The sequence below is a fragment of the Aphelocoma coerulescens genome, chromosome 1, assembly GCF_041296385.1.
Source record: "Aphelocoma coerulescens isolate FSJ_1873_10779 chromosome 1, UR_Acoe_1.0, whole genome shotgun sequence".
Taxonomy (NCBI): Eukaryota; Metazoa; Chordata; class Aves; order Passeriformes; family Corvidae; genus Aphelocoma; species Aphelocoma coerulescens.
The window spans coordinates 37,145,322-37,164,676 of NC_091013.1; the positions used below are offsets into that span (position 1 = coordinate 37,145,322).

General features: G+C 35.0%; 1 long non-coding RNA gene across 5 annotated transcripts in view; it reads left to right on the top strand.

Annotated features, from left to right (window-relative positions):
* The window catches only part of LOC138106606 (uncharacterized), an 88,417-nt gene that overhangs the window by 14,424 nt on the left and 54,638 nt on the right, over window positions 1–19,355 (top strand). For 3 of the 5 annotated variants that reach the window (XR_011149041.1, XR_011149042.1, XR_011149038.1), the window contains exons 3-4: window positions 1,446–1,497; window positions 9,480–9,623. This is a non-coding gene — a long non-coding RNA (uncharacterized lncRNA). Of the gene's footprint in view, window positions 1–1,445; window positions 1,498–9,476; window positions 9,624–19,355 lie in introns of all 5 variants that reach the window. The other 2 variants (XR_011149040.1, XR_011149039.1) reach the window with 2 other exon arrangements.

Here is a 19,355-nt window from a genome sequence, read left to right on the forward strand (position 1 = left end):
GAATGGAACACTTTTAGAAGGAATAAAAAGACCCAAAAAGAAATATTTCAAACCAAACATTTTTAGGTTAAAAAATGAACATTTCTCCTTAAAAAAATTACTTAAGCATTACTATAAATAGTCACCTTACTATCTATAACCACTCTTGTATTTATATTAGTCTTAAAAATATATTTATAATGGGCTGAGTTCTTCCTAATTTATTTACAGTAAGGATAGATTTGATCCCAAGTGTTGAAATAGTTGGGTACCTTTTATTTCAAATAGAGAAATGAGCCAATGGAAGTAATGCAAGTTAAAATGTGATATTGCATCAAAACAAAGCCCTTTATCTTTCATTGAAATGCCTAATTTCTTCTCAGTTTTTCAGAAGGATTTTCAGCAAGAATTAAAAAAAAAACAAAAAACTGCCAGTATTTTTCCATGTTTCTGTTAGCATCTGGTATTTTCAGATCCCTTCTTTTCATGTCATTAATTCATATGCACCTGAGCAAGAAACATGACTTTGTTTTTCTCCAAAGTGTAGACATGATCTATCACGTTAAGTTGTCGGGCCACTATTTATAAGAACCAATGGTATTATTAATTAATTAACTCAACAATGCTGTTCTAAATTGAAAAACTAAACCAAATAAAAAATTATTTTGGCTCTATGTTATTATTAATTTAAATGCCAAATATTAAGTATAAACTCTCCTAGTAAAGATTTATAAGAACTGTGTAATTTCCATTTTTGGAAAAGTACTTCCATAAAACATCTAGTATTTTATTTTCCATAAACATGGCTTTGTCACACTGATTTTTACTTCTAATACTAATATAATGTAATATATGTACTATAAATACTAGAAGAAATCTCACACAATGCTTACAGATTCTGTTCCATCAAAACTTGGGGACCACTTAAACTACATTGGTTTTTGCACTATGAACTTTGTGAGGCATTTCAGCAGCGTGGCAGTGCCTCGAAGACAAAGATACACTGCTTAAAGAAGAAATATGTATGTGCTATCGCAACAAACTGAAACAAACTGTTAAAATCAAATTAAAATGATTAACATAAATTGTCGATCAACAGTAACCACTGCTGCATGAATTTGTTTTGTGACCTCCAGTTGTTACTCCCCCATCACTCCCACTTACAATATACGCTCTTCTCCCACCAATCCAATCACAGTGCTTAGTTTTTCCAAGAACTTACAGCCATGGCATATCCAGGCTGTTCTTCCAAAGACTACTCCCTGCAACATCAGGAGTCCATTACCATGCTTTCTGCCCTTCCTAATTTTCCATGATGTTCCTTACATCTGTGCATCATCACACTCTCAGCTTTTTCCATGTCTTTCACAAGTGCTATTTTGCCTGGAAGTCAAAATAGAGGTATCAAATGTGGCAATAATTCTGGAGCTATATTTTTACCATGATTATGCTTATTGGCCTTCTAGGTGCTACCACTCAGTTGATATTTGACTAAATGAATTCCTCACTGGAATGCTGGTGAGTGCTCTCCTTCATCAATTTATCTTCTTTTAACAACTTATTTTAGTAAAATTGCTGGGCTGGTGATACCCTTGAAAATTCCTTCTTTGAATTTGATTGCAAGTGAATATTGCAGTTGTGAGTTACCTTCAGGAAAAGAGGAGTTCCAGAGAAACAGAGGTAGACATGCATTAGCATCAGATTATCTGGATATTCAGATAATGGTAATGTGCCTTATAGCATATAGAACTTGTGAATTATGTTATGTATGACTGAAACATAGTTCTTCAAAGATGGACTTAATAAAATCGGGTTTTAACAAGACATCTCTGTTACCAGAAGGAAATGTGAGAATCCATAGTGACAAATTCTTTTAGTTCTTACAAGAGGCCACAGAAGATTCTAATTTACATAGACAGAAAAACTTCCCACTTACCAAAAGATGTATTTGAAAACCTAATTCCAACGGAGCTCTATAAGAGCACTCAGAACTCACTGTAGACTAAAAGATCAATTTCACTAGCATCACTTACATTTTATACTGCGGTAAAATATTACAGTCTCTTAAAACTTCAATAGTATTTATCAGGTTTAATATGCAGCTCAAGATTGAAGTCAATGTCATATTTTGAAAAATTATTTTAAAAGTATTTTGTGTATTGGCTAATAGAAAAAGTCTGTTGTGTTTCAGTTTTGATGGAAAGTTACTGTGCAGAAAAATGATTGTTGCTTTAGCATCTTATCAAAAAACACCCAAAACCAAGTTCTGTCTACAAGAGATAAGCTGAAGCACTATGAAAAAAAAAAAAAAAGTAGATGACAGACTGCCCATCAAACATTAATCTGCAAAGTCTAAGCATCATAGGAGTGACAAACCTCACTTCACAACTTTCTATAGGGGGTTGCAGACAGGTGTAGATTTGGTTATTTAGAACAACTGGTATAATCTAAAGTTTTCCAGCATCACTTTCCATCACTATATTTTTCCAGAGAATATATGTGAATATCTTGAGCCAACTAGAACTTAGGGGAAGGTTCTGGCAAGCTTTCTGCTAACCTCTGTCCGTGGTGGAAATGGATCATGTTCTTCCACTGTTTGTTTTTGATCCTTTTATTTCTAAGTCTTGTGGGCATTTGAAGCATTCGTGATTCTCTTTATGAAAAACGTTTTTGAAAAACCATGTATGCTTAAAAAATAACTTTGTTTCTTACTTTTGCAGTAAGTTTCTCTTCCCAATGAGTTACAATTTTTTTTAATAGGTTTTATGTGTTCAAAAGGTCCCTACAAATTTTTTGTATCATTATTTTGATTTACGGTTACATGTAACTTGTCATGTTTTATGTACTCTTTTAATTTTCTTAATTTGTTCACCTCTTCCTCTTGAAGATTTTAATATGTGTGTCAAGATCACTTGTTCAGCTGTTTAAGTTGATTTTCAGCCACAGTGACTTTTTCCTTCTTCCAGAATTCCTTTGATCAGCAGCATGGAGCAACTAGAGCATTCCTCCTGTGAGGATGGACATAGGATTTTTAGGATTTTGGGGATTTGGGTGGTTTGTTAGGTTTTTTCATTTTGGTTTGGTTTGGTTTGTTTGTTTGTTTGTTTGTTTAAGTGTTGATTCTTTGGCAGGTTTTTTGTTTGTTTGCTGGGAAAGTACTGATTTAGAGTGCATTGTGATCAGAGATACAGAGTTTTGGGGGATTAGCTATGTCTTGAACCAAAATATTAAGACCAAGAACTGAAGATCAAGAATTATACTTAACAAAATATCTGTGGACTATCTAATTACTTTATCCAGGAGACAATCCTGTACTGTGTATAAAATTAATTGCACCTCGGAGATACATTTATCAGTTTATATACTGGTAATTGGACCTTTTCATTCATAATATGTATTTTCACAGCTTCTCTGATCTCGTTTGACTTATTTATGAGAGGAATTACATCACATAGTACCTGTCATATTAGAGATTTGATTGAAGCCTCTAAGATCTTTTCCAATCAAATGCTCTCATAATTTTATGAAACCAAAAATTTTTGGTTTAAGATAGATAATTTGCATATCATGTCATATATATATGATATGCATATCATTCATATGATATATGAAACACATTTGAGAGCTACCTGAAACATGTAATTATGATAAATATATATATGTATGTATGTATGTATGCATGTATGCATATATGTGATCTTGATACTATTAAATGAAATTATATAACCTAACTTTTGAAGATATTTAGGTGATTGGTGAGAAAAAATCACTGGAGATAGAACAAATAACTTTGTCTTTAAAAAATTAATTAGAAATAAAATTTTGTGCATAAATACTGTTTATTGGTGGAAAAAACCACTATGCATCAATTAAAACAGTTAAGTTCTTCCCACTGGTTTTGTATGAACACCTATCAAATGTGAAAGTATAGGAAAAAAGGCTTTCCTTTCCTAGATTCTTTATGAGAATGGCAGAGGTGAAGCTCACTGTAGAATTTTCTTATGAAGATGCAAATGCTTTAATATTACAGCTTGCTTTACAAATAATATTTTTCAATATTTATTAATTTGAAATAGGATTTTTAATAGAAAAAGTGCTTCAGTAAAAAGCCTAAGTTAAAAATACTTCAAGTAATTTACAGTGGAAACCATAAATGCTGGAGAATTTGTCCTTCTTACCATATAGAAGCTTCTGCCATGAGGAAAGAATTATTTTTCCTAATTATATATCAGTATGACACTGTTAGCTTCACTTTGGCAAGAAGAAAATAGAATTTCATAGTACTTCTGTATTTGTGCATTACTCCTTCCTGTCCCCTAAAAAGTACTCCTCTGACTGCGAGGAGCTATAAGAGTTTCAGAAATACTGAGCTTAGCAATTTGCCTGGCACTGAAGGATGCTTTAAAGTCAGCCACTGAAAAAAGAATATGAACTTCAAACAATATCTGGTTTACATATGTGGGATCAGGAAAGTGCTGTCATTTGTTATTGCTGTGTGATGAACTGTGATTCTGACTTCACAATTTGTCTGTGAAGGTATTTCCAAACCTCAGGACATAGCTGTTGTTTGTCTCACTTTGAATTAATCTACTCACTTTTGTCAGAGTCTGATTCCCAGAGCAAATACAACTTACTCTTAGCAAATATTTTTAATTAAAAAGCCCATACCTTAGAAAGAATATCCATTCTATATCAATGGCTGCTATAACAGAGTCAGGCTCAAGATACTTATTTACATCTTAAACACCTCTGCAAAAGATTTTTCTTCAGATACTATGGGACCTAAAATGACTCTGGACATATGTTGTTAATGTTAAGAGAGGCCGAGGTCTTTCCTAGGACTGATACTGATGTCCTGAATACAGGTCTGGCTCCCCAAAGATCCAGATATTTCAATATGTTTGAGCAGATAAGATTAACTCCCTACAAGATCTCCTTGATTAATGGTGCTGCCACTGTTTGGAAACCCCCCCCACTCTTCACAATATTCAATACATTTTAAAGTTTAATGCTATTTTCTCAGCCAATTTATAGTTTCTCAGGGAGAGAAGCTTATCTTTTGTATAGGGTTTTAAAAGCTCATGCCTGCGCCAGCACTTTTATTAGCTATTTAATTATAAATAACTGACTAGCAAAACTTTTTCATAATCTGCTTGTCCTATCAGTAATTCAAAGACCTTTATTAATTGCTAATTGCATTAAAATATATTCAGATTTTGTGGATCAGAATTCCTCCATACTTTCAACACTTCCTAATGACTTCTGTTTATCTTGACATTTGCTCAGTAGTGAAAAAGAACTACTATCAACATAAAACAGCCAAGGGCAGGTTGATTCTTGTAGGAGGTTAAGGTGGTACAGATACAAATATTAATGTGGTACAGATGTGATTTATATCTAGGTTTCTTTATAATATTGCCCCTCATAGAACAGTATGCTGTGTATCATCTGTGTTGGCCAGAATTGCTTGGTGATGATGGAAGATTGATGTCAACACCTTTTTGGATGTCATCCTTTCTTAACTATTTATCTTTTCATGACAGTCATTTGAAACGTATCTCACAATGCCTACTCTAACAAGGAGGAAAGAATCCTGCAGAAGGGTCTTGCAAGCCACACACCAAGAGGGGAATAATATTTGGTTCTCTCCCAGCCACAGCCTTAAACCTAACAAAAGATAAGATTTGTTTTCAATTGCTGGACCTCCAGCCATTTCCCAGATAAAAAAAAATACTCAGGGAAGAAATGTTTTTGCAGCCTATGCCTTTCACTGGGAACCAGTTAGGAGACTCATGAAAAATGGATCTCTTCAGGCTCTAACTCTGTTGTGGTTTGACCCCAGCTGGCAACAGCTTCACAGAACCTCTCACTCTCTCCTCCCAAATGTGATAGGGAGCAAATCAGGAGAGTAAAAGTGAGAAAACTCGTGGGTTGAGATAAAGACAATTTAAAAGAGAAAGCTAAAGCTGTGCATGCAAGTAAAGAAAAACAAGGAGTTAGTTTGTCACTTTCCATGCCCAGGCAGACGTTCAGCCATCCCCAGGAAAGCTGGGCTCCATCCAGTCTAACAGTGACTTGAAAAGACAAATGGCATCATTCTGAGCATCCCATTCTTCCTCTTTCTTTCCCCAGCTTTATATGCTGAGCATGATGCCATATAGTATTGGATATCCCTCTGGTCATTTGGGATCAGATGTCCTGGCTGTGTCCCCTCCCAGCTCCTGCTGAACCCCCAGCTTATTTGCTGAGTTAAAGCCTGAGCCCTGGTTTGACATCCTACCTTGAAATGTTGCCTGTGAATGGATATTCTTTTTAAGCCCCTGGTCCAGGATTGACCAAAAGGCATTTTATGAGATTACAGTGTATTTACCTTAAGTATAGTTTCTGAGGAATATGCCATTTGACTTAATGGGAAACAGTGCCTATATGCTTTAGAAGGGGTAAGTAGATCAGATTCTTAGTACAGTTGCAAGCTTACATGCTCACAACTTGTCAAACCTGTTCTTCTCATATTTAGTGTTGTTAAAGCAATTTACCTGGGAGAAGGGCAGTTCAAAAAATGAGTCATTCCTGGAGCAGGCTCCACTGTTCAAATGTGTAATTTTCTATATGTATTCTGAATAAAAAAGAGAAAAAAACCCCAAGTCCCTGACCTGATGTATTAAATGTTAAATAAAATAAGGTGTAAAAGATACAAATTGTTGTACTGGTCACTTTTCCTGTTATTTCAACTTGAAATCAAAGACATGTATTAGCAAAGAATCAAGATATAAAGGAATTATTTTTGATTATGACTGACATTGTAATTGGGAACTTAAGAACTTCAGCATTCTAACTGGAATTATTTTGAAAATTAAATTTGAGATGTGCTGCATCGGACAGTAAATGGAAAATAGTCTTTACATTTTTTCATTATATTTGTTTCATTTTTGATAAAAGTTTATTTTTTTGTAATATCTGAGGCTCAGTCTAGATCACAGGTTTAAAGATCTGACACATGTTCCACTCCACATCTAACTCACAAAGCACCTCCCTTTACTGTTGGAATGTTCTCCTGGAAAGCATCTAACTGCATACACTTTGCAAAGTATTGAAAACCTTCAGGGATCTCACTAACCACTCACTCCTCTGTATTGGTGGGATAATCCCCTCTTTTATGGAACTAATTACCCAAAACAACCTAAACCCAAGAAATAATAGTAATAAACCAAGCAATAAAAATAGGTATAAAATATAATTATTCTTTAGAACTAAAGAAATGTGCCTGGGAGAATAATCTGCTGATGAAACCACAATGGTCCATATCATTTAGACACTGCAAGGACCATTCAGTATGAAATAATTAAAGAGGCCTCAAATTGAAGATTCTGTTCTTAGCAACTCAGGCAGAGTCTAGAAAAAGATGCACTCTATCTGTTACAAACATAATTGAGTGAAAATCCAATGATATCTTTTGAACCTGAAAAAAAATCCAAAAGCTAGTAGAAAAAAATTTGTAGCAAAACACTCACAGGGTATTTTTTCTTCAATTTGCATCTGAGTGACCTCAATAAAGTTAATGCTTAAGTAATTTTGATCTCTATTTAGCAAAATTCAGAATATTATGAAACTACTTTGCCAACTGCTTAAGTATGAGCTTTAATGTCAAGATCACCATTATACAGAATTCAATAGGCCTCCTTAATAGCTGTTGTTCTTTGTTGAGCTCATGGTCAGTCAGATTCTTTAAGAATATTTTAAAAAAGACATTTCTGAGACCAAAGTCTTAAAAAGTAGAAGAGTAGCTCTATAAAGCTCTTTTTGACATTTCTTATATGAAAACTTGTAACAAAACTTAAATAAAAAAGGGCCACAAAAAAGACAAAAAAGTTTTCAGTTTTGTTGGAAAGATATGCAGGTACTCACTGCAAAACAGACTAACTTTTATTCGAATCTTTTGACATTTTATGCAGAAGTGGACAAACTTTAGAACAAGTTTGAGCAAGTGAATTGGAAGCAAGCACATTTTATATATTCCCCATCTTTCTGTGTACTTTTCACCTCTTGAAATTTAGAAATACATGTCAAGCTGTCAAAAATTAGAATTTTTTTTCTGATATAATCTTAATCTGCTTTTGTAGAATACTTTTGTAAAAGTGATTTTTATAAATGAAAGTAATTTCGACAAAATTATCAAATTTGGATTGAAAAGTGCTGTCCTTCTTAATGAGCTTACAGTCTCTACCTGAAAAATACTGGTGAAGAGCAAACATACAGATAATTACTTCATCTTGGCTGTTGGCTTGTAACTTGCTCAGCCTAAACTCGAGTAGTGTGCCTGCATCCTTGTCTTTGCTGATATAGGCTCATTTATCATCGTGCAAACTATCACATTGTCAGATTCACTTATTTCAAGACTTTCTGCACATAAATCCCAGTTGTACCATTCTAATCTTGGCAGTCTCCCCAAATCCTTATCCAAAGGCAGGCTCTCTTCCCTCTCTAACTACCTCACCATTTTCTTCACCATTTCCCTCTTAGATCTGAATTCCCAGACTCCCCCTCCCTCATTCCCAGGCACCATCTCTGCTTCCACCCTGATTCCTTATCCTTATCTCAGTTTCTTCTCCCATTCCAGTCTGGCTTTCTTCCCACTGTACTCAGGTCAGACATCTTTCCCTTCCTAATACCCTGGGAAAGAGCAAAGAATTGAAGGCTGAGTTAACAAAATGCAAGAAAGGTTTTAATTTTCTTCTCTCAATTCCAGTTCTCAATCTCCTTCCCACTCACAACACAAGGAACTGTAATTGCAAGATAGGAAATGTCTAAGTGCATAATCTATAAATAAAAATTTGAATATTAATTAAAATGACACAGAATGCAGTTTGAATTCTGCTTTTTTCAACTTAAATATCTTTCAGCTAAATCCACAGAGCAGTGGATGAAATGCCCCAAACCAATAATCTACGAATAAGATAAACCAATGATGTACGAATGCTTTTATTTTTTTATTTTATATTAAAATTTTAATTTCATTTAGAAGGAGCATTACATGCTTGCAGTTGTATGTCAGAAATAAACAGGAAGCAGTGTAGGTATGTCTGACATTAACATAAGGCTAGGATACTTTTGCAGTTGACTTTGAAAGTAAAGAAATTCTTTATGTGCTTGTTCATTTCATGGACAATATTTTTATTCTCCTTTGCAACAAAATGACTTTGTATAATAAAGAGTGTTTTCAGATACACTTTTTATATACACATGAATAAAACACTGGCATTTTAAGCTTTTGTTCATGAATGAAAATATACATTGATTCATTTTAGAAGATATATTTGCATCCAATATCCGCTCAGTAGGGAGATTTTAATAAAATATAATTTATTTCATTATGCCTTAGCAATTTCTACTCTTTCCTGTGTGTGCCACCATGGAAATTTCATTATTCACATTAGCATTTAGACCTTTGTTTTATTCAGTGACTGCATCTGCTAAGAATTTGATGTATTTCTATTAAGCAGCACACAAGTAAAAGAAAATAACTGCTGAGAAGAGAAAAAAAAAGAAGAGAAAAGAAAACCAACAAAAAGCAAAACACATTAGCTTTACAAAAATGAGGGAGAACACATCTAAGAATTCAATTTGGGAATGAAAGCTTGATTAAGGTAAGAATGTCAGTGATTCCTAACCCTCATATCCCCATATCCTGTCTGCCACAATCACAATTTTCTCTTCAACCATAAATTTAAGTTGATGAAGAGAAAAAGAAATCTTATTAGAACACCCTTGTTCAACTCCACGGAGTTACTGATATATAAAGTGATTTTAACAGCCAGAGAGCATTTGTTTCAGCAAGAGTGTCTGGATCATGTAGTGAGGTAAAGAACATGTGTGGGTGTGTGGGGTGAGTAAAGAAGTTAAGGGAGTCCAACACTCTTCTCCCACAGCTTCCAAGCATTCTCCTAGCCTACTGATATCATTAGAATGCAGAACAAGGAGTGGGAACCATGTAGCATTACAGTATATTGGCAGCTCCCGTCAGTTGACACATGGGGGAGCAATTCAAAGGAGTGCCTGAACTTCTAAAACTTTGAATTTTTTTTTTTAATAGCAGGCTCCCAAGACTCCTACATTTCTCATTTTTTTACTGTAATAACTTCACTCCTCTTCCATTTCCTGCTGTGTGTCCTCCACAGTGTATTTCTATTCTGCATAGTTTTGTCAGACAAGTCCCTTGGAGGCATTCTGCCCAGCTTGTGGAAGCAAAGACTCAGCAGCTGTAAGTTGCTACTGCCCCTCTCAACCAGCACAAAACCAGGCCAAGCAAACTCTCTACGAATGCCCTGAAGTGCAGCAAGCTAAAGAAAAGGCTTAATTTGCCATATGTTGTGCAGCCTAGAAGCAAAGGGCTTATTAGTCTTTGCACATCACAGCACCAATCAACATATATTACTCACATCTTTCCATCTTTGAATTGTTTTGTATTTTGGGTTTTTTGGTTAGATAGTGGGGTTTTTTTGGTTTTGGTTTTAGGTTTTTTTCAGAGGTTTGGGTTTTTTTCCTTTTTTTTTTGAAAGGAACTATGAGAGTTATTTCTTCTCAGTTCAATGACAGTGTTTTCTGCCATTTCAGGAAACACTGAATCCATGATACATGGGTTATTGACGGGTCAGTATCTTGTGTGAGTTTAGCAAACAAGACAATATTGAAATACTGAATTACTATATAAACAGGGACAATATTGCAAAAATTTCAGTTCCCTTCCTGTTTAAAATTCTCATATTTGAGTGAAGAGCAATTTCTTGCTTCCTAGCCTGCTCTGTGCTGACCACTGATGATTTTGAGGTGCAAGGTAAGTACATGACAGAAAAATGAAAAGACAAAGCATATGAAAGCAATCAATCTATTATGCATCCATATGCCTCAGAGATTTTTAATTGCCACTGGTGGATTTAAAGGAATTTCTAAAATTATTTGGAGAGTTGAATACTCTCCTAAGAATTGAATGGTTCTGTAAGAACACTAGCAACTATGTATAAGGACCAAACCTCTCTCATCGTGAAAAAATGTCTGTTTAGAGAAAAATGTCCTGTTTAACTTAAAGATGCATAAACACAAAAGTAAGCAAGCAAACAAGAATACTAAGATATTTTATCCATCTAGAATTACAGCTCAGCTGGAAAAAAAAAGAAAAAAAAATTGAGGTACTTACTGCTTTTTCAAGTTGTGTCTGGTCAATGTACACATTTATGTTCTTTTCAAAACTTTGTCTCCAAATAAATATTTTCACTTCTGGGTTAGTGATTCTTTCTGTTTATTTGCTGGAGGATTTGCTGAGTCTTCAGATGGTATGTAGTCCCTAGAATTCAACATCCTCAGAAAAGGGACTTTAGTATAATAGGTAATCCAACCAAATTATTTCTGGTGTTGGTTTGGGGTTTTTTAAATAAATGAATAAATAAAACCCAATACAAACCCAGTAAAAATAATATATTAATATTGAATTAAATTTAATACTAGGGCTTTTTTAAAGATGACTTGTAGTTTGGGCTTGGACATATGGAGTGCTCAGAGAAAGATAATATCCTGCATAATTCTTTTTTCTGATCTGTATTAGTTGTTTGAGCCTCAGTATTGGCTGTGTCAATCCCTGTGTTAGCAGTTTATCGTTTCAGGTTCTGTAGTTGTTATTGGCTTTAAATTGCCTTTTGTTCCACACTAAAGTAAAAGAATAATAAGAAAAAAGGTAATGTAGAATGATGTGCAGTGTCTAATAGTTTCAGTCGCTACACTGTTAGATTTTCTTATTTGTTTTATTTTGGCTGCAATCACTGGAATATGTTGGCTACAATACTTGCAGATGGAAATGAAGCACAGATGTGCCAATATAGGCTCCAGGTTTGTGAGTATACACATTTTTATTGCAAGTAGAGCAAATAGCTTTCCCTGGATTATCCAAGCTGAGGTTGAAAAAGTGCCATATTTAAAAGATTTCCTTTTGGGAACAGTTGGAACTCCATGTACAACTGCACTTTGAATGGAAGATTATTTTTTGATGCAGTTCTGGGGCAAATCTGTTTCTTTTAGTATTGTAGCCATTACTGTGGTTTTCTTGAGAAGATATTCATTGCCTACAGGAGTTCCCTTGGACACAGCAGCAGTAGACAGAGCAGAAGCGTATTTATCTAACTCAAGAACAACAGTATTGATTTGAACTCTTGCTGAGTTGAACTCTTGCATTGGCACACCAGCTGATTTTACACATCTTGAAAGATTTTGGGAATCATGATAATTTTACATTTTACAAGATTTGAATTTTGAATTGATTCTCTCCTTCAAATTCATGACCAAAATTAAGTGCTTTAAACAGTTTTACTTCTGTTTTTGAAAGATTTGTGGCCTGCTTCATACATTTTTTTCCCAGTGACTCCATAAAACTTAATTGTAAGGGTGATTTGGTCTCAGACTTCCAGCCTTCTGTGTTTTCTTGGTCTTTCCAACCAATTTCCGTAAGATTACATAACAGAACCAACTTGAGAAATAAGTAGTTTCTAGGAAAAAAAAAACCTAATACTTGAAACACTATATGTTCCTAACTGATATTTAATGTTTTCTCTTTACTACATTAATATTTAAAGAAGCCTAAAGAGTTCTTGCTTTTAAAATATTCATGACTGCTGCTCTTTTATGTGAAACAAATTTCAAAGGAAGAATCCCTAATTCACTTATTAACTAATTCACATGTCTTCTCACTTGCCTAAGCAATTTTTAGTGGTTTTATCCATTAATCTGAGGAGAAGTGCAAATCTGATAATTGCACTGAAGTAACAAATACTGGGTAGATTTACATTTGGGAGTATGGCAAACTGGTTTTTTCAGGTTTCTATTGACTCTGGAACTACATGACTTGGAAAAACAGGCATATTTTAAAGGAAAAAAAAAATATTGCAAAGAGTTAATGTTTATCTGAAACATATTTTCTGAGCTTACTCCTACTCCCCAGAAACTTGATTTGATGTCTTTTAATACCAAATACTAGAACACTAGTTTAGAGGGTTTAGCAGTGAAGGACTCTCAAGAAATGTAAAGGTAAAAACTTCAGTGTGCAACCATACAGCTCATTTTCACTGGAGAGACTGTGTCCCATGGAATAATTGGGTAGCAGAGTTCACATGTTCATTCATCTCTGCTGGTGTGATGGAAAGAATACCAACTTCTTTTGATATGAGTACCAGAAGTGGATGGAGACTCAGAGGCTGCCCCATTGCTTCACATGGAGAGCAGGTAACAGCTGCTGGTCCTCTTTGGTCTCTACTGCTCTGGTCTGAATTTACCTTGGCAGCATGAGCATGACAAACTCATATCCCATTATTAGCAATATTCAAACAGGGCTTCCCTTACTCTTGTTTTCATTTCAAATGTAGCTTGTGAAATTTACTCTGCTTTTCAGATGAGCATCACAAGAGACTGATGCCAGTCTGCAGAAGATTTTCCTCCAGCAATCTATATTTGAGCCCATGGCAGAGTCTGCAGGCAGTTTTTTGGCAGCATCAGAGATGCTTCTGTGTTTGCCACTTAATTAACTGTTGATGAACCATCTGGGCAGCTTATTCTTTATGCATGTATTTTTTTTCTTTTGCTCACCTTGGAATATGTATGAGCAATGCACATTCTTTCATTTAAAGAAAAAAAATTGGATTAGTATCCTTTGTGATCAATGTATAAACATCTTTTGAAGGCTATATTGTACCAAAAAGCTGTTAGATTAGCCAATTTACATACTTAGACTTCAAGAGAGGAGGGTGAAATTGGTTAAAATTGATTTTACAATCTTTTTATCCCTAAAATACCTAAACAATTGTTTATCTTATTTCTTAGGGAGAAATCTGCACACAATATTCCATTAATATATTTAATTTGTTATTATGGGCTTTCAGAAGGTGAAAACCCAAAAGGTAATTTTAAAGAGGAAGAGGGGAAAAGTTCAGATAAATTGTCTTCCACTACCTAAAACAGATGACTGCGCAAAAACTCTGTTGTATCAAATATACAGTAGAAGTCATCCTAGCCTTATTTTCAAAAGACTCTAACTTCTAAATCAGGATCTAATTAAGGAGTCCCTGTTTTGAAGATATTGCAAATAAATTCCTGATTTCAGGGCTGATGCCTTCAGATAAAGCAAAACTAATTTAACTCCTGTGGGAAAAAAAAACAAACAACAACCCTGAAAGGAATCCAAATAATAATATTTTAAAAAAATAGACATGTCCACATTTATCTCTTTTTTTTTTTCCCTGGATAAACCTATTTTCATATTTTATCTTGTTTGGTTGGTTTTTTTTCTGTTGTTGTCATTGCTTTTATTTGTTGGTGCTATGCTTTTTGTTTGTTTGTTAGTTTGTTGATTTGGTTTGTTTGCTTGTCTGTTTCTTCTGGGACTTTTGCTTACTATAGAGCAGAGATCATTCAAAAGCCTCAAGGCCAGCCAAGTGTTGTCTCATACCTTCAAGCAGGTGTTTGGCAATATTAGCAGTCATTTCAAATCCCTTTTTGGACATATTGAAACCTGAATGCCACGTTCACTTAGTATGCCTAGGAGTATTTTAAAAATATTTTCCATTATAGTAAAAACACACTTCATGTCTTCAGCACTGTAAAATCTGGAAATAGTGAGTGGTTTGCACACTTACTGCTGCAATTAGGTAAGTTACTGAGTTAATATAAAACATAATTTTTCCACTGTCAAGTGCTAAGAAACAATCATACTTCCTATACACCATGATAACTAGAGTGGTCAAAAAGGATGGTAGAAGACGTATATATAAATACATGATTCAAGAGCAATAAACAAGAGTTTAGCTTAGAAACAAAAGTTTTAAAGTAAACTGCCTGGACATGAATCTTCCTATGCTATTTATCTTCTGAATAGTACATTTTAAAAATTCCTTTGCTTTGACAATTTTTCTTTCTTTTTCTGAAATGGGCTCATTGAAAATAAGAAAACAGATAGAAATGTATGGAATACAACAAAAAAAAATCTAAATTGGAATTTAGGACCAAATTTTTAGTATCATAAACTATGTTTAAATTATCATATTATTCCTGATATTGCTCAAATTCTTGTGGATCTTTCAACTTAAGTTTTCCTAAGATTCCATAAGAAAGTTCCTAAGTCCAAAATAAAACCAACAGAGGAGAATATCCACTTTCAGAAAATACCTAATTTTGCAGAATCAGGACTGCTTATTAGAAATATTCTGATGTTCTAATGTCTTTGTGACATTTGTGATATATTTTTGAGTTGGAATTGGTGTTAATTTTTGATGACTTTCCCCTTCTTCACTGATATCTTTGAACTTAATTTGAATTATTTTGAGTATTTGTAGGTTCCAGTGAAGTCAATGGAATTTGCAATGCTGACCATATGTCCTTAAAGGGATCTAAATCAGAAGGAAAATAAGTGAACTTTAGTTTTGCTTCATAGATAATCGGACAAGGTGTCTACTTCTTGCTCCAGCACTATGTTCCAGAAGTAACTGGAAGATAAGCCCCATCCTCTGACATATAGAGTTGCTATTTGAATTAACTGTGGTAGTAATTTAATTTGTAATCAAACCAGGATATTTAAATTTGTTTCATTTTATTAACCTCATGCAAGTTGTGACATTCTAACTTGCACTTCATTAATAAATAAGTGGCTGAACACAGTTTTTGTACTTTGTTGTACTTATAATTCCTAATCTGTTTGAGGTGATTTCACTGTATTTCATGCTCCTATTTTTGCCTTAAGAGATCCTACAGAGATTCTGAGCAATTTACCAGAGATCAGCAGTGTACACCCTCTTATCTTCACAATGTTACAAAGCCAGACAGATTAATTTTAAAGCTCTTCAGCCTAAATAAGGTTTGCTGCTTTTCCTTGTTATTATTTATTATTTGCATTATTACAGGGCCTAGAAACAGGCTAAGACAGCTGGAAGATTTTATGGCTAGTATCCTCCTGGACAAAATGTCCAGCACACAGCTGGATAAACATGTCATGGGATGGATGAGCACCTGGCTCACAGGCGGGGCACAAAGAGTTACAGTGAATGGGGTGACATCAGACTGGGCATCGCCCTGTGGCTAGTGGGGTTTTACAGGGCTCCATCCTCAGCTGCATGCTCTTCAACGTCTTCACAAATGACTTGGACACAGGACTGGAAGGGATAATAAGAAATTTTCTAGATGATAGAAAACTGGGAGGAGCTGTTGATGCCCTTGAAGGCAGGGAGGCCCTGCAGATACCTTGATAAATTAGAGAGCTGGGCAATCACCAAGTTCAACGAGGGGAAGTGCTGAATTCTGCACCTGGGACAGGGCACCCCGGATGTACGGTACAGACTGGGGAATGAGATGCAGATACAGAATGGGAAAGCAGTGCCATGGAAAGGGACCTGAGAGTCCTGGTCAATGGCAAGTTCAACATGAGCCAGCAGTGCCCTGGCAACCAGGAGGGCCACTTGTGTCCTGGGGTGCATCAGGCACAGACAGCATTGCCAGCCAGGCAAGGGAGGGGATTGTCCTGCTCTGCTCTGCACTGGGGCAGCCTCATCTCAAGTCCTGGAGGAGGTTTTGGGTGGCATAATATAATAAAGATATGAAGCTATGATAGAGTGTCCAAACAAGGGCTATTAAGATGGTGAAGGGCTTTGAGGAGAAGCTGCATGGGGAGGGCCTGTGGTCACTTGGTCTGTTCAGCCTGGAGGAGAGAAAACTGAGGGGAGACCTCATTGCTGTCTACAATCTCATGAGGGGAAGAGGAGGGGCAGGCACTGATCTCTTCTCTGTGACGACCAGAGACAGGACTTGAGAGAATGGCCTGAAGTTGTGTTGGGGAGGTTTAAGTTGGATGTTAGAAAAAGGTTCTTCACCCACAGGATGGTTGGGCACTGGACCAGGCTCCCCAGATAAGTGGTCACAGCACCAGCCTGACAGAGTTCAAGAAGCATTTGGACAATACTCTCAGGCACATGGTGGGACAATTGGGGATGGTGCTGTGCAGAGCCAGGAGCTGGACTCAGTGATCCTTGTAGATCCCTTCCAACCCAGCATATTCCATGATTCTGTGATAGCTCACACCTTATATAATCACACAGGCTGCAATCAAATTAAGAAAAAAAGAGAAAATAGTATTTTTAAAACAGAACTAGTGGATAAGACATAAAAATGGTATAATTCATGTGCTGTCTGATCTTTCTGAACCTTTTAGGGGATGCAAATTTAGCCGTGGATGCTGAAATTGGATCTTCACAAACAAACTCTGTGTACATGTCTTTTGTGAGTTTCTATGAATGAAGTGGCCCTCTTCAAAACATTGGTCTATGCCTTTGTAAAGATCAGATTGCAAAATTAGGACAGTACATTAGGAGCTTTCAGAGGCATGTAAAGCCATTTCATATCCTATTAGAACAAGAAATGCACATATACATGCACTCCCAAAATCCTAACACCTCTTCCCCCAACTAAAGAAGAAACAACAAAGGAAAAAAAAGTTTCTTTTGGTTATTTGAATTTTGTGGAATTTTATTGGAATTTGCGTTTTATTGGAAAGCCATGAACACTAGACATGAAGCCACAGTACTTAGATCTAAAAAAGTGAAGTAATATCTGAATTGTAATTTTTCATAAAATGAAGGTCCTTGGTTCTCATACACAGTTCTAAAAGCATCTTCTAGCCCCTGTACAGCTGGGACTGAAACCTGTTCCCTCTTCCTTTTTCTCAGCCATTGAAAAGTTCAGTAAGTGTTGAGCAGAATTCCAAAAGCTTATTCTTTGGTCTAGGCACTTATTGTTGTGACAAGAATTTTTTCCCTTAATACCAAGGAGGAGGGAAAAGAAAAGAAGATAATTTCCTGAAAAGCAATTTCATTGGGCACTGCTTTCTTTTTACAGTTCTTACGAGGTTGTGAATCTTAAGAGCAATAAAGTGGTATTGGCAAGTAATTACTCCTTTATGGGTACCATTTGCATTTGATGCATGCTAGTAGACAGGTAATGATTATCCCAGAAATTTCCCTTACAGCTGCATTTATGCTCCTAATCTTTGTTATAAAGCATGCTTAAAGTTTTTATTATATTTTCAATAAAAACATGAATATAGGGAGACAGGTACTTCCACAGGGTGATATATGTATGTTTGTTGAAGATACTTATAGGACAAAAGAAATTTCTAGTATGACTAGACTCAGGAGTAACACCTTAACATTATGTGCATAAATTAGGTAAGAGTAATCTGAACCTCTGGAAACAATTTTTAAAAGCAAAATTTGCATTTTCTACTGTTGGGTTACTAATTTGGAAATTATTTTTGTCTTTTTGGTTTTTTTTCTTTTAATTAAAAAATTCCAAATACTTCTAAACACATTGAAAATCAGTTTTAACTGTATTTTTATTGTGTATGTTCCTTTCATTCAGCACTTGCCATTTTGCATCAGTCATCTTTAAAGCATGTGATGAAATTCTCAGACTTCTCCTAAAGGAGATTCAGTATCAGTTGCGCTGCTTAAAAACTAGACATGTAACTAGAATTAATACAGACCCATGGTTTTTGTTTTGTTTTCATTGTGGCTTTCAGGCATTGATCTCTAAATATATTTGATGTTGGCCTTACAGAACTGCTGGCTGGTTTTCAGATGTTTTATTTTAATGGAAGGTTAACTCAGTGAAAAATAAAGGGCTCAACTCAGCAGAAAATTCTAGTTGAATGAACAAATTCATTTTCCATGCATACCATATTAGCTTACTATAGACTTTATAAACTAAATTCTTCCAAAAATATAAATGAACTCGAGGCTATGCAATTCAAATTGACACAAGGATTTAAACATCTGTCACAATGATAGATTTAAAACATGCATCTAAATAAGAGCATAATTATAGTCTGATGCACAAAAAATACCACAATAATAAAAGAAGTATAAAAATAGGAGTGTATTATGCATTTGTATGATGTACTTGCACAGCAAATGAGAGGAATTTCAGAATGATGTTGCTAAGAGTTATGAGAATCTTTTTACATAATTCATCAATGTGCAATACATTCTACTTTTTAACAGGGAGACAAGAACAACACTAGAGTCTGAGGCTTTAAATGGAAGTTTAGGGCATAGCACAATATTTGATTTCTTAGTAGTCTGCTTTGGTTCTCTTTTATGATTATGACAGTTACTCATAAAATAAAGAAATAAATTTTCCTAGTAAACTGAATTGTATTTGCCTTTTTTTTTTTTAATTAAGATGTAATGTGATACTACAAGGATGTGTTAAACTGTGTATGTTGCCTGCTTCACTTGGAGTAAAATACCATTATATCTGTATAGAACCAAATATGATTTCATAGGAAAAGTCTCTAGATT